At 42.0% G+C, this 15,737-nt stretch overlaps 1 protein-coding gene across 2 annotated transcripts in view; it reads right to left on the reverse strand.

Annotated features, from left to right (window-relative positions):
• Positions 1-15,737, reverse strand: part of LOC145341104 (sodium/hydrogen exchanger 9-like) — a 384,640-nt gene that overhangs the window by 143,435 nt on the left and 225,468 nt on the right. The window lies entirely within an intron of this gene.

The raw sequence follows: 15,737 nt of genomic DNA on the forward strand, positions 1-15,737 counted from the left end.
TGGTCATCCCCCCTTTGTTATCTATACCTCTGGAGCAAATGATATTTGTTTAGGTGTTCAGCGTGGAGAGCAATCTCTCAATCTTCATTACATATTCTGTGGGTGCTTGTTTCCAAATTATACTGGAACCTGGTAAACAAGTCCTTCACTTGTCAAAGTTATTTAAAATGTTAGCTCTGACAGACACTCAGGAAAATTAAGTTTTTTTTTGTCATCAGCTGTCATGGAAACGTGAGGAATATTACATACTATAATAGACATTCTTGAACCAAGAATATGATCAATTACCTGAGCTCCTTCTTATTTGCAACAAATACAAATACTTGATGTGGTTTTTAGTCTGGATTTCCACTCCTGAGGTGGATAGCTTATGTTGGGAAATCTCCAGGTTTGCTGCACCGGCCTCTGGAGAAACACCCCCAGATAGTGGGATATTGATTCCAGGGTGACAGTGGTTCAGGATAGAGTTGGGCTTGCCACTCAACTGGATGTAGATCAGAGGTGGCCACAGACACTGCTGAGTGCTGAGGCGGGCTGTTTAGATTCTCTGGGACTTTGTCCAGTTGTTTCCTAAAGATTTAGGACCTCTCACCCTCATCGCTCACCTGCCTCACCCTCCATAAAATCCCCATATCATCTCATTGGGCCATGTCAACTTAATACCAACTCGTGTCCCCAGACACTCCATTGCACCTCATAGCCCCCATGCAAATTTCATGCCAACTCATACCTCTACCCTTTGCCTATACCCTCTGTGCCAATTACCCAGTATGCACCAAAGGCAGACCTCAAGAGTCAAATGAGATGAAGTAAGAAAAAAGTCTAAATATCTGTTACATCCTTTACTATAGTAAAAACAAAGTACAATCCCAATGATGAAGGCACGTTTAAGACATTTAAATTACCTCAAATACTTAATCTATCATAAAAACAAACAGGCCTTTACTTGTAACCCTACATCAAATCCTTCCATAACCTCGTTAAACTGTCAATCAAACTGTGAACTTAAGATCCCCTGCTGAGATAATATGCTGCGCAAAGCAGCCAAACATTAATTGTAACACAATGATAAATCTTGGGGTATTATGAATAAACAGCTCTTTTTACGAGGCAGAGTTTTTTTCTGACACTGAGAGGTCTGGGGATTAAAATAACTTCACAGATCTACATATCCTATACATACTTCAAAAACTAAAGATTTTAAACTCCCACATTTAAGCCCCTTGCTACAGCAAAAATGGGTTTGTCAGAACTCAGAATCGAGCCCCATCCCTTTCTCCCTGCCAGGACTTCCAAATTGGGGTCCCACCATTTTTCTGGGTCCACAGGGTCTCTACGACTCTGAGAAAATCCCCACTGCCTTAGGAAAGTAGCTGGTATAATCAAGGACCCCACACATCCCAGACATACTCTCTTCCAGCTTCTTCCATCAGGATAAAGATAATAAGAGTCTGAGAGCAAGAACCAACCTTCTCAAGAACAATTTCTTCTCTGCTGCTGTCAGACTCTTGAATGGGCATACCTTATATTAAGTTAATCTTTCTCTACATCCTAGCTATGTCTCTAACTCTACATTTTGCACCCTCTCTTTTCTTTCTCCCCTACATACGCTATGAACACTATGGTGTTCATAGTGTTCAGGCATGCAAGAAACAATATTTTTCACTGTAAACCAATACATGTGGCAATAATAAATCAAACTAAATCAAAAAATCCACGCTATGTCTCCAATGTCATTGTAGGAAGAACAAACCAATGGTAATTTTTTGCTACACAGACTGCATTTTGGATCTGAGTTCTCTTTCCTTCCTGCAAAAACAGAAGTTTTGTCAAGGCTTACTCTTCATCTATCTGATATAACCATGATGTTTCTCATAAGAACAAAAGAAATAGGAGCAGGAGTAGGCCATCTAGCCCTTCAAGCCTGCCCCGCCTTTTAACAAGGCCATGGCTGATCTGAAATGGATCAGTTCTTCTTTCCCGCTTTCTCCCAATAACCCTTAATTCCCTTGTCTATCAGAACCTATCTACCCGTGACTTAAATATATTCAGCGAGGTAGCCCTCCACCACTTCAATGGGCAGAAAATTCCAGAGACTCACCACCCTTTGAGTGAAGAAGTTCCTCCTCAACTCCGATCTAAACTGCCCCCCCTCTTATTTTGAGGCTGTGCCCTCTAGTTCTGGTATCCTTTCTAAGCGGGAAGAATCTCTCTACCTCTACCCTATCTAGCCCCTTCATTATCTTATATGTCTCTATAAGATCCACCCTCAGCCTTCTAAACTCTAACGAGTACAGACCCAGTCTGTTCAATCTCTCTTCATAGGCTAACCCCCTCATCTCCGGTATCAGCCTAGTGAACCTTTTCTGCGCTGCCTCCAAGGCCAATATATCGTTTTGCAAATGCGGCTACCAAAACTGCACATAGTACTCCAGTTGCAGCCTCACCAGTGCCCTATACAGTTGCAGCAAGACCTCCTTGCTTTTATATTCTATCCCCCTCGTGATAAAGGCCAACATTCCATTTGCCTTCTTGATCACCTGCTGTACCTGCAGACTGGGTTTTTGCGATTCGTGCACAAGGACCCCCAGGTCCCTCTGCACTGTAGCATGCTGCAGCTTTTCGCCCTTTAAATAATAATCCCTCCTACTATTATTTCTACCAAAGTGGATAACCTGACATTTGCTAACATTATACTCCATCTGCCAGGTCCTCGCCCACTCACTCAGCCTATCCAGATCTCTCTGCAGACTTTCCATGCCTGCCACGCAATTTGCTTTTCAAATTATGATTTCAACCATAAGAACTCCTTGGCTACGTTACATTTCCATTAGCATTCTTTTTTGGTTGAAGATATTGGGTTGATGTAGATTATACTTCTTATATCTTATATCAAAAGGAAAATTTTAATAAATGAAGAGGATTGAAAAACAGACTAGCTCAGAAATGCAATCAAAGTCTTTGGAGAAAGCCAGAACTGCATCAGTAGATTGGAGAATCCTGGGTTTTCTAGGTCATATCACTGAATGCTGAATTTAATGGCACGCTGAATTAATGAACATTAAAATTTAACTGCAGTCCATTAATTATCATTAAAAATGTCATTGTTAACTCCAGCAGAGAAGTCAACTTAAAACAGCTATTTAGCAAAGAATTTACCTAGCTACAACCAACCTTGCACGCTGAATGCATGTTAAAATGTAAAATTAAATGCCATCATATTATACTTCGACAAGAGAACTGCTTAATTCAACAGGAACAAATAGCAGCATAGAAAACAAATTTTCTGCAAAAACACATTCATCAGTTCCTTCTGCCTCGCATCCGTTGACTCTGTCTACACTTCCTATTGCCTCGACAAAGCAGCCAGCATAATTAAGGACCCCACAACCCCAGACATTCTCTCTTTGAACTTCTTCCGTCGGGAAAAAGATACAAAAATCTGAGGTCACGTACCAAACAGCTTCTTCCTTGTTGCTGTCAGAATTTTGAATAGACTTACCTTGCATTAAGTTGATCTTTCTCTATACCCTAGCTATGACTGTAACACTACATTCTGCACGCTCTCCTTTCCTTGTCTATGAACGGTATGCTTTATCTGCGCAAGAAACAATACTTTTCACTGTATGTTAATACATGTGACAATAATAAATCAAATCAAATCAAATCAGAAAAAGTGATAAGGCTTTCTATTTTGGAAAGTGACATTAAAGTGAAGGTGACATCAAAGTTGCTACCTCCATTGTCAGATTTTCTTTTAATTTGTTTGTGATTTACAGGTAACGCTAGCATGAAACCACTTTTGGTAACGGACATTTAGGTTCTGTATCGATCTTCTCACTTTCTCTTCCAAATGGTGTTTAGTTGTGGAGTACTTTGCATTGATTCATCGGTTGAGAGAGCATGGTCTGTGATGATCAGCAGGAGGGTTCCTTGTCCATGTATGACCTGGTGCCAAGAGGCTTCATGGGCTTCAGAATCATTGTTAGGGAATTTCACTGCTACTCCATCCTAACTGACCGTCATTGTACTAGTGGGACAGGGCTTAAATGTGGATGGTGATGGATGTTCCAGTGAGGATGATCAACCGACTCAAAAACAGCTTCTTCCCCACTGCCATCAGACTTTTGAATGGGCCTACCATATATTAAGCTGATCTTTCCCTTCACTCTGGCTATGACTGTAACACTACATTCTGTACACAGTGTTACTGTGATTATCACTGCTGCCTCATAGAGCCAGGGGCCCAGGTTTAATTCCGGCCGCAGGTGACTGTGCGGAATCTGCACGTTCTCCCTGTGTCTGCATGTGTTTCCTCCAGGTGCTCCGGTTTTCCTCCCACAGTCCAAATATGTGTGAGTTAGGTTGATTGGCCATGCCAGTTGTCCCTTAGCGTCAGGGGATTAGAAGGGTAAATACATAGGGTTACAGGGCCAGGGCCTGGTTGAGACTGTAGTCAGTGCAGACTCAATGGGCTGAATGGCTTCCTTCTGCACTGTAGGATTCTATGATTCTGCACCCTCTCCTTTCCTTCTCTATGAATGGTATGTTTTGTCCATATAGTGCACAAGAAACAATACTTTTCACTGTATACCAGTATGTGTGACACTACTAAATCAATCATGTCAGGCTATTGCTTGACTAATCTGTGAGAGGGTTCTCCCACTTTTGGTTGTTCCCAGATGTTAGAGAGGAGGATATTACAGTGCTGGGTGGGCTGGCTGTGCCATTGTTATATCCAGTGCCTGGGTTAAAACCAGGTAGTCCAAACATTTATTCTTCAGATTTTTCTATTAGGTCTGGGGACACATGTAGGCTTGACTGGGCAATGATGACAGATTTCCTTCTCTAATGAACAACATTGAACTAGATGGAGTTTTGCAATAGTTTGGTAGTTTCATGGTTACCATTACTGAGATAAGGGGTAGAATATTTGTCTTCAGTTCAGGAAGTGTCCATTTCCCGACATTGAGTTTCCAACTTTGGAAAGTCAGTCCATTCATCTGGAATTTTGGTCTTCAATGATCAAGTATGGACTGGAGCCAAGGCTGCTGGCTCTCAATGCAGGTCCAAGGCATCAAGGGAGATGGGTGGATGTGGGGACCGGTAGACTGAAAAGCTCCAAGCCAGGTAACATCCTGATGAATATCTTCTGTACCCTCTTTAGCGTAATCACATCCTTCCTATACTGTGGCGATGAGAACTGCAGTACTTTAGATGCTGAATGAAAGTTTATACAGCTCTATCTTAACCTCTTTGCTCTTATATTCTATGCCTCAGTTAATAAAGCCAAGTAAACCAACAGATTGACTAGGTTAGGATTGTTTTCTTTGGAGTTCAGACAAATGAGGGGGAATCTCATAGAGACTTGTAAAATTCTAACAGACTAGGCAGAGTAGATGCAGGGAGGATGTTCCTTATGGTGGGTGTGTTCAGAACCAGGGGTCACAGTCTGAGGATTCGGAGTAGACTATTTAGGACGGAGATGAAGGGACATTCCTTCACCCAAAGAGTGGTGAACCTATGGAATTCACAAGAAATAGTTGATGCCAAAACATGTATACAAGAGGTGGCTGGATATAGCACTTGGGGGAATGGGATCAAAGATTATGGGGAGAAAGCAGGATTAGGCCATTGAGTTGGATGATCAGCCACGATCATGGTGAATGATGGAGCAGGCTCAAAGGGCCAAATGGCCTACTCCTGCTCCCTTCTTCTAGGTTCACTAGGCTGATACCGAAGATGAGGGGATTGGACAATGAAGAGAGACTAAAGAGACTGGGTCTGTACTTGTTGGAGTTTAGAAGGATGAGGGGGGATCTTATAGATACGTATAAGATAATGAAGGGGATGGATAGGGTAGCGGTAGAGAGATTCTTCCCGCTTAGAAAGGATAGCAGGACTAGAGGGCACAGCCTCAAGATAAGGGGTGGGGGGCAGTTTAGATCGGAGTTGAGGAGGAACTTCTTCACTCAAAGGGTGGTGAGTCTCTGGAATTCTCTGCCCATTGAAGTGGTGGAGGCTACTGCACTGAATATATTTAAGTCACGGGTAGATAGGTTTTTGATAGGCAAGGGAATTAAGGGTTATGGGGAGAAAGCGGGAAAGTGGAACTGATCCATTTCAAATCAGCCATGATCTTATGGAATGGTGGGGCAGGCTCGAAGGGCTAGACGGCCTGCTCCTGCTCCTATTTCTTATGTTTTTCTTACGTTTCTATCCCATATGCCTTCTCAAATTCTACTCTTTGGCAATGGAACTATGCCTGTTAAGCAGGGTAGGTAAAGGAAGCTTTAAGCGAGTCTGCAAGCAACTCCAAAGACATTGTCAGTCTGTGGCGGACCAGTAAATTCAACTGAAGGGAAATGCGGTAGAGCTGTGACAGGGATTGAGGAGAGGTTAAGAGAAAGAAAAGCTGTACAATGGTTGAGCAGAGCTCAGAGTAAGACTAAATAGTATGGCATCATATCGACACCGCCCTTGTAAAAGGCAAAACAAGAACATGTGTGTTCTTCAGGCTGGCCATTACATCTCATAATAATCACATTTTTTTTAAAAAGTGACATATTATTATGTGCAGCAGCATATAATGTAATCGCATCATCCAAACTAAAAGAAGCAATTCAATAATTCATCTTGAATGTATTGAGCTGCATGAGATGGATTTTCAAAAACGGAGTTACAATACCAAGCAATCTGACTTTAGATTACATTGATGAAATGGCATAATATTACTGATACACAAATACGCAAGTCCAGTCATTTATGACGGATTCCTCCTCGTTTTAATGGAAAACTCCGATCTGGTCGAGCAAAATTAAAGCCACGTTCATGCCACATGAACCCAGTCACGGATAATATTCTGCCCATGAATAGTCGAAACATTCATGCAAGGAGCACTTAAACTGTCCTCTTCAAGAAGTAATTGCCAAGTACTGTGGGACAAGAATGAACAGTGTGAAAAACTTAGGTATTCTGACGTGGGTTCAGCCAGGAGGTCAGAAATTGCAATGGAATTGAAAGATTAGCTTGTTACAAAAAGAATTTAATTTAACCACTGATCAGCTGTGACTGGAAGTCATTATTATGTAGTCAGGAATGTTTCACAGACTAATTGTAAGAGGACTGCTCGCTGCAAATTTCAAGACTGGCTTAAATGTTGCCTTTGTGTTGCAAAGCTTAAAATGTCGAGGCACCACTTTCATTGATTTGTGCCTTAAATGATTCTATTTCTGCAGAGGCAAAGAATCGATGATCAGATTTTCTACATGCAGCAGATGCTTTCATTTTGACATTCAGTTTGGTTACACGGCCAGGGAATTGGTGCACCAGAATCACACTCATTAGGAATGATGTTCTCTCCATGACAAAAAGGTTCCCATGATGCAGACCTAAACTTTGGAATAATTAGTCAATATCATCTTTCAGAAATAATTCTCCAGGTGTCCAAACATTTCCATAGTGCATCTTTTCCAAGCCCCTTTGGCTCCAGCGTACCAGTAAGGAAACTCACAAGTCATCTTCGGACTTAAAGTTTTCATGGCCGCTTCCTCCACTAACTTTCTCTATTCCTCTCACCAACTTTTACAGATGCACCATAGAAAGCATTGTTCTGGTTGTATCACAGCTTGGTATGGCTCCTGCTCTGCCCACCACCGCAAGAAACTACAAAAGGTCATGAACTAAGCCCAGTCCATCACGCAAACCACCTTTCCATTCATCGACTCTGTCTACACTTCACTTCCCACTGCCGTGGCAAAGCAGCCAGCATAATTAAGGACCCCACGTACCCCAGGCATTCTCTCTTCCACCTTCTGTCAGGAAGAAGATAGAAAAGTCTGAGAACATGTACCACCTGACTCAAGAACAGCTTCTTCAGGCTTTTGAATGAATCTATCCCATGTTAAGTTGATCTTTCTCTACGCCCCAGCTATGACTGTAACACTACATTCTGCGTCCTTTTCTTTCCTTCTCTATGAATGGTATGCTTTGTCTGTATAATGTGCAAAAAAAAATACTTTTCACCGTATCCCAATACATGTGACAATAATAAATCAAATCATTACAGTACTCTGCACTCCCTAATGTTGGTCTTGTTCTGGTCCTCCTTCATTGTGTCATTGGTGGTCACTCATACGGCTCCCGTGGTGCTGAGCCTTGGATCACCATGGTCACCTCTTTCCTCCCTGTAAAAGGATTGTCAAAATCCTTTCTTTCCATCATGCCAACAATCCTGCACCCTAACACCATCCATTTCTCCTTTCCCTTCTTATCTGGCATCTACAATTTTGTCCACTGCATACAAGTGGCAAGGTAAAGTCACCATTGTCCCAGATGACCAGAGGCTGCTTTGAGTCAGAGAGATGCCTTTTCGTGATTTAACCTGAGGATCACCACACACCTCAGATGAGGGGCAAGGTTGAGAAGGCGGGGCCTTCAGGAGTAAACTCTGCTGGAATGGGAATTGAACCCACACTGTTGCTGTCCCTCTGCATCACTTGTGGCACAACAGAAGTGGCTATTTGACAGAAGTTTCATTGATATAGTGCCTGCAAAACTACTTCCACAATGTTTTCCACACTCAATTATCTTTGGAAAACAGCGATTGTTTCTTTAGAGTCAAATATTGGTTCATAATGTGTTGCCTGCATAAAGCATCATCAAATTACAGTGTCTTCTTTCCGACTGGCTATTATGATTCTGGAATGTAGTCATTCAATATATGAAAAGCAGTTCACAATGGCAATGTGGGTGAACCCACACCACATGGACTGCAGCGCTTTAAGAAGGTGGTTCACCATCACTTTCTCAAGGGCAGTTAGGGATGGGCAACAAATGCTGGCCCAGCCAGCAATGTCGACATCCCACGAAAGAATGAAAAATATAAATCTGGATCACCTGTTTAATCAAGTAGGTTCAGTGACAAGCCACTACTCAGCAGTATTGAGTGGACAAGAAGCATCAAAGAAAGCAATTTTAGTTTCTCATGTGACATTCTTCTAGACAAATGATGAAACATTTGGGAATGTGAAGACTGCTTTGGTATCAAGCCTATCTTTTAGAACACTTACCCCGAGATTACTTTCTTCACTGAGACACACCACAATTAATCACTGAAATTAATTGCACTGACATTTCCAAGCAAGGTGGAAAGGAATGATCCCATTACTTTTAGATAATGAATTTTGTGGGTAGAAAACTGATATAAAATTGACCTGTGATTTATTTCTGTTACAAACTACCTCTGCCACAGCGTATCCAGTTTTGACCTATTTAAGTGCTATGTTTTAGTGCCATAGAAACGTGCAACACAAAATTATTTCTGTCAAATGCAGAACAGCAAAAAATCTCATTAAAGAAACACACTGCAGCTAAGTGACGAGCTGCGTACACAGATCGCTCCACCTTCATAAATATCTTACGCATTTTTGCTTAAAGGGCAGACGTCATGATAACAAATTTTCATTAAAAACCTGATGAATTTTGTGATGTCCTTGCAGATTGAGAAGCTACTAAACTCTCCAAGGTCAATCATAAAAGAGGATTAATGAAACATGGTTTTCCTTCAATTCAAGCTCAACAAGATCCAAAAACTTTCATGCGCCAATGCGCCATATCAACAAAATTTCTAGTCTTGGTGGAGAGATGAGGTGGAGATGCCGGCGTTGGACTGGGGTGGGCACAGTAAGAAGTCTCACAACACCAGGTTAAAGCCCAACAGGCTTATTTGGAATCACGAGCTTTCAGAGCACCGCTCCTTCAACGCTGGCCTGATGAAGCAGCAGTGCTCCGAAAGCTCATGATTCCAAATAAACCTGTTGGGCTTTAACCTGGTGTTGTGAGACTTCTTACTTTGGTGGAAAGAGAGAATGAGAGAGAAAAAGAGGGCATGTGCATGTTTATGAGTGTGAGAGATAGCATGAGAGGATGCAAATGTTGGATTGAGTACATGACAGACATGTGGACAGGAAGAGGAAATGAGTTAGTGTAACCTGATTCTAATGCTTGGTTCTTGATTTAAACTGCATTGAGTATGGAGCCGAGGATACTGCGTGTCCCAATGGGGACGAAGGTGAAACTACATAACTGCAATCTCTGGCTAACACTTGCCAAAAGACAAAACAGATTGCAGGAAATAAGGGAGAACTTGACCAGAATATTCTCAAAACAAGCATTCATAAACATTACAAATGTTTCTAATTATTGACACAATGTGTATGAATGAATGAATGTGTGACAAAATACCACCATTACCTTTTAAAAAAATAGTCCTAGCTACGACTCAATATCCTTCCCTCAACAACTACCAAATACAAGTCATTTGTTTCATTATGGGATCTTGCTGCACACGAAATGGCTGCAGAGCCTTCCTATATGACAACAATCTCTGTCAAATAATGAAGTATTTGTGAAATACTTTAGGACATTTTCAATAGACATGTTAATGCAAATTACAGTCTTCCTTTCCTTCTCAACTGTTTTTAAAGTGCAGATTGTTTAGCAAGGCTCAAATTCGGATTGTACCCAATGTGTACAGTAAAAGAAATGTTGTCAAGATCGGTATACCTATGAAGGTTCCTCACTTCTACTTTACTGTACAGCCGAATAAAAAGCAAACTGCATGGAGTCATCATAAAAACACTAATCGCTTCAGGAATATTAGGTGGGAGGAACAGCATGACTAATTTCATTTTCTCTTTCATCTTTCAAGACTCACTGGAAGTTGATTTTTATGTTACATGATTTAGGTTAAGGGACTTAGGACTGATCCTCACTGACTCATGAGTGGAATTGATTTACACAAAAAAAAATCAAGGAGGGGGAAAGAGAATAAGGTGTCTGCAAAGACTGCTACCTAACCCAGGAGGGAAACACAGGCTGCAGTAACATTTGTTGGGGATAAATATTGGTCAGCACATTGGGTAGAGCATGCCTGCTCTTCAAAATAGTGCCACGTGATCATTCCTGTCCACCTGAGAGGGAAGATGATTTAATACCTTCATCTGAAAGACGGCACTTTTAAGTTGTATTTAGATCAAAAATGTAACTCCATGTTATTCGATAGGAAGAACCTTGTTTTTTGTTATTGTGCCACACTATAAAGGAGTAATAATAGGATTACCTTCCTGCAGGAAGACGACAGGCTGTCTTTCATGGAAAGAATGCTCTATGTCGTTGTTACAAAATAAAGTTCTGAGAGTATCCATCACAATTTGAACATTAAGATATTGTATGAAACACCAATGGATGAATCATAATTAAAAATCCTTAGAAAATATACACAATAGGAAATAAGGTCAGTCACTTCCCACTTTCTGGCACTGATGGAATCTGGCATCTTTTCAAGAGAAGAACCAAAGGATTTGCTAGTCTGGAGAAACTTCCTACAGAAGCAATTAGCCTGTAAGTGGCCTCCAGTGAATGCTATTTCGGGCACTCCCACATAGAGACTAGCTGAGCAGTGGCCTTAAAAGACTAGGTCAAGTTGACAGCTAACATTGCAAAGTTCTCCAGACACCAAAGTAGTCAAAAGTAATGTGACAATGAAAGTGCCAATATTGCATAAAAGTTTTTTTTCAGCAATCGGTTTCCTGTACTGTGTATGTTATATGTTATTTTATAAAATTATATCTTCATTCACGTGTGTATTTAACGTGCCCAAAATTCACACACGTCGATGGAAATTTTCATGCAATCAAAAGTGGACTCCTGCAGTTGTGCCTGTGTTTGCAGGAAGGTCGCTGACACTCCCTCCTGTAAAGTCTGGCTCTGCTTTTGCATGGTGACCATTGCTGGGATGAATGTTTCCAAAGGCCCAACATCTGCCTTGGGGTCAGCAGTTCCAAGGGAGCCATCAGCCCTCTGACTGGCCACTCCCTTGGATGATCCAGCCTCCGCGCATTGTGCAATAGCGGCAGTGTGGCACTCACCAGACAGTGCCCCAGAAACTTGTCCACTAATGTTTCCCCCGAGGTGCCTTCGCGCTGGTGTTTAGTGCTGGTGAATGCAGTGATGGTGTGTCTGTGTCCTTCCTGGAGCTGTGGTCCAGGGTGCTCGGAAGGGTAGCACAGCAGGATGCAACCCTGGATGGTCCATCCTCATCTGATGGAGATTCTTCAGGACAAAGGACATGGGGTCAGCTGATGGAGATGTCAAAGTTTTGGGGGAATGATAGATTCACTTGAGATAGGTCATTTGGATCATGGTGCTCTGGGCTCTTACTTGCTCAGGGCCTGCTGATCTCGCAGTCAGCAATAGTTCAGTCTTGTGCCTCATCCATTATTTCCATGGCCCTCTCCTTAGAGAGGGTGAGAACTTGTCTTTGGGGATGCCTCCACCTACCTTTGCCTGCTCCCTCATGTTGAAGATATTCAAGGACACAAAGATGATAGAGTGACAGAGTGGCCTAATGAGCTGTCCTAATGAGGACAGCTGATGGCATATGTGGGCACGAAACCTGGCCAATCAGGGGATGTGATGTGGACTGTGGGGATGTGGGGGGGAGTGGTGGTTCTGATGGGGATTCTGCATGATAATGTTAGAAAGTGGTATGGTGGGATAGAAGGGGGGATGGAAGAAGTTAGGGACATGAATTATGCCAGGGGCAGGCAAGTGGCAGTGACTCTTGAAGACCAGAGGAAATCGATCATCATCTTGCGGCACTGCATGCCTGCCCTCTTGTGAAGCTCCTGGCACTTACTGGCTTCGCCACCACTCCCTGTGCCTCCGTGACCTCGGTTGATGGCAGCCTCCTGCCAACTCTCGGGGCGAGGGTGGCCCTCCTCTCATTCACAGCTTCCGGCATCCTCTCCACCTCTGACTCAAGGAATCTGGGCACCAAGCTGCCATGTTGCTGAAGTGAGAGTGGCTGTTGAAGGGAGTGCTGAAATACCGCTCCTGCTTGTAAAGGACTAACAGCTGATTCCCGACTCCAGCGAGTCAAGTGTCGGGCATCACAAAATCGGCGTGAAATACATAGTGGAGGGTTGGTCCATTACTATAGTCTGATTAGCATGTGTAAAGCACGGGCAATACCAATAGGAAACACTCCAGCTTTCTTGCTGACATGGACACTTAGTCGCGGCCCATGTACCTTTTGCATTTTTCTTGGGTCCTAATTGTTTTATGCAGCTCTTTATGTTTCAACTCATAATATTGAGATTCCGAGGAAATTTCACTAAGTTAATGCAGGCAAGATATTTGGATCTAAACACGAGCAGATGTGAGAAATTAAAGACACAGAACAGGCAAAACTTATTTCTTTTTATACAGTTAACATAGTTAACCCACTCTTTGAAGGAAAGGGTGAGAAAGGATGCCTGCTCATGTGGAGTGTATGTGCCAACATGATCTGGCTGGGTTAAATGCCTTCTTTTGATGCTGTAATTTCTGTATAACACAATATTCAGAAAAACTGTGACAAAGGGGCCTGTAACCATAATCAAAAAAGGAATTGAAAGAGGTTAGAAAAGTCTTTTCACTGAAGATAATTAGAACGTGGACAATCCTGTCCAAATAATTGCTGGAACAAAACCGCAAATTAATTTAAAAAGGAATTTAATAGTTTCTTGAAAAAAAGATATTCAAGGAAAACATGTGTGCCAATGGGTTTAGAGTAAGGAGCTTCTGTGGAGATAAACACCAGTGCAGGTTTAACAGCTTGAATGACTTGTTCCTGTATATTCTACAATTCTATTAATACTGTAAAAGCTTTTTGTTTGATATTTTCCAATGTTCTTTGCAATACAATGGACAGATTTTAGTAAATATACAAACAATTCTGTGCCAGTTAAATCAATTAGCCTTATTATAAAAATAAGCAACGACTAATGTGAAAAATCATCTCATTCCAGAGTTCAGATGGAACAAGCTGCTAAAGCAGTGTTCTTGGTGTTCATTGTTCGTGCCACGTCAAAATTAACAAGTTATTTCCTTCTAGCCACTTGTCCCACTTCCTTCTCAATTGTGTTAGAATAAAAAAGCTCCTTGTTTACACCCTACCATGATTCATACGGCTATGTTATTCTGCAGTCATGATATCAGCCCATAAATCTAATTTGACCTATTTTTAATTGTTAAAGTCATTGCTTTATATTATGCATTTTATATCTATACATTAAAATAAATGAGAGAGTGCAAATTTAAGGCTGTAATTTGAACTTTGTATTTTTGTTCTTTGTAACAATGTCTCAACTCTTATGGTAACTCAAAAGCCATAATTCCTGCTGGGAATCTGCAAAGGTCTGTCAGGTACTTTATAAAAAGACTTATTCTTTGTTTTTTCTTCATTTCTCTTGTATACTTTCCATAAGGCTCCACCTTGTGAATCGCTTGAAATGACTGGATGTGATTTTGAACTCATTATGTGATTGTAGTTTATTTCCTTTTGGTCTTGTAGAGTGCTTATGGATGGCATGGTTAGGTCTGGCCTAAATCATAGCCATGATGTGGGAATGCTGGCGTTGGACTGGCGTAAACACAGTAAAAAGTCTGACAACACCAGGTTTTAGTCCAACCGATTTATTTGATAATACTCACAAGCTTTCGAGGGGACTGCCTCTTCGTCAGGTGAATGGAGAGTTATAGCATCATGGAAATTTACAGCAGGGAAGGAGGCCATTGGCCCATCATATTCAGGCTGGCCAACATGGAGCTATTCAGCTTCACTGCACTTCTCAACCCTTGGTCCATAGTCTTGAAGCACATATCCAAGTATATCTTAAGTGCAAAGAGGGATTTCTACCTCTAACACTCTTTCAGGTAGATAGTTCTAGATCCGCAACACCCTTTGGGTACAAAAGAAACCCTCAAATCCCCTCTAAATATCATACCTACGAACCTCAGTCTATGCCTCTTGTTTTGGACCCCTCAGCCAAGAGTAAAGGGACATTTCTATTCACTCCATCTACACCTCTCATAGCTTTATACACTTCAATTATTTCTTCCCTCAGTCTCCTCTGTTCCAAAGAAAATACTCTAACCCATCAAATTTTTCCTCATTGCTAAAATTCTCCAGTCCACACAACAGTGCCATTAGTGCAAATTTCCCCAGCAACAAATTCTCCTACATCCTCTCTGGTGGCCACAAATTACGTGGCCTCAGAATGGGGAAGTACAGCTTTCAAGCACGTGGCTTGCCCCATGTTTGGCTTTTCACTATGAGAGGTGTAGATGGAGTGAATAGAAATGTCCCTTTACTCTTGGCTGAGGGGTCCAAAACAAGAGGCATAGACTTAGGTTCGTAGGTATGATATTTAGAGGGGATTTGAGGGTTTCTTTTGTACCCAAAGGGTGTTGCGGATCTAGAACTATCTACCTGAAAGAGTGTTCAACATCAGACCAGTCGAAGGCTATTCTCACTGTCAAGATGGAACTTGTAGGTGTCTTAGCAAGGTGTTGGCTTTTTGACAAAGGATCACTCCCTAGGGCAGCACAGTGGCACAGTGGTTAGCACTTCTGCCTCAAAGCGCCAGGGACCTAGGTTCCATTCCTGGCTTGAGTCACTGTCTACGCAGAGTCTGCACATTCTCCCTGTGTCTGTGTGGGTTTCCTCCGGGTGCTGTGGTTTCCTCCCACAGTCCAAAAGACGTGTTGGTTAGGTGCATTGGCCATGTTAAATTCTCCCTCACTGTACCCGCACAGGCGGCAGAGTGTGGGATTTTCACAGTAACTTTGCTGCAGTGTTAATGTAAACCTACTTGCGACACTAATAAATAAGCTTAAAACTTTAACTCCCA

Source organism: Carcharhinus amblyrhynchos, chromosome 3 (assembly GCF_965287045.1).
Source record: "Carcharhinus amblyrhynchos chromosome 3, sCarAmb.v2.hapA, whole genome shotgun sequence".
Taxonomy (NCBI): Eukaryota; Metazoa; Chordata; class Chondrichthyes; order Carcharhiniformes; family Carcharhinidae; genus Carcharhinus; species Carcharhinus amblyrhynchos.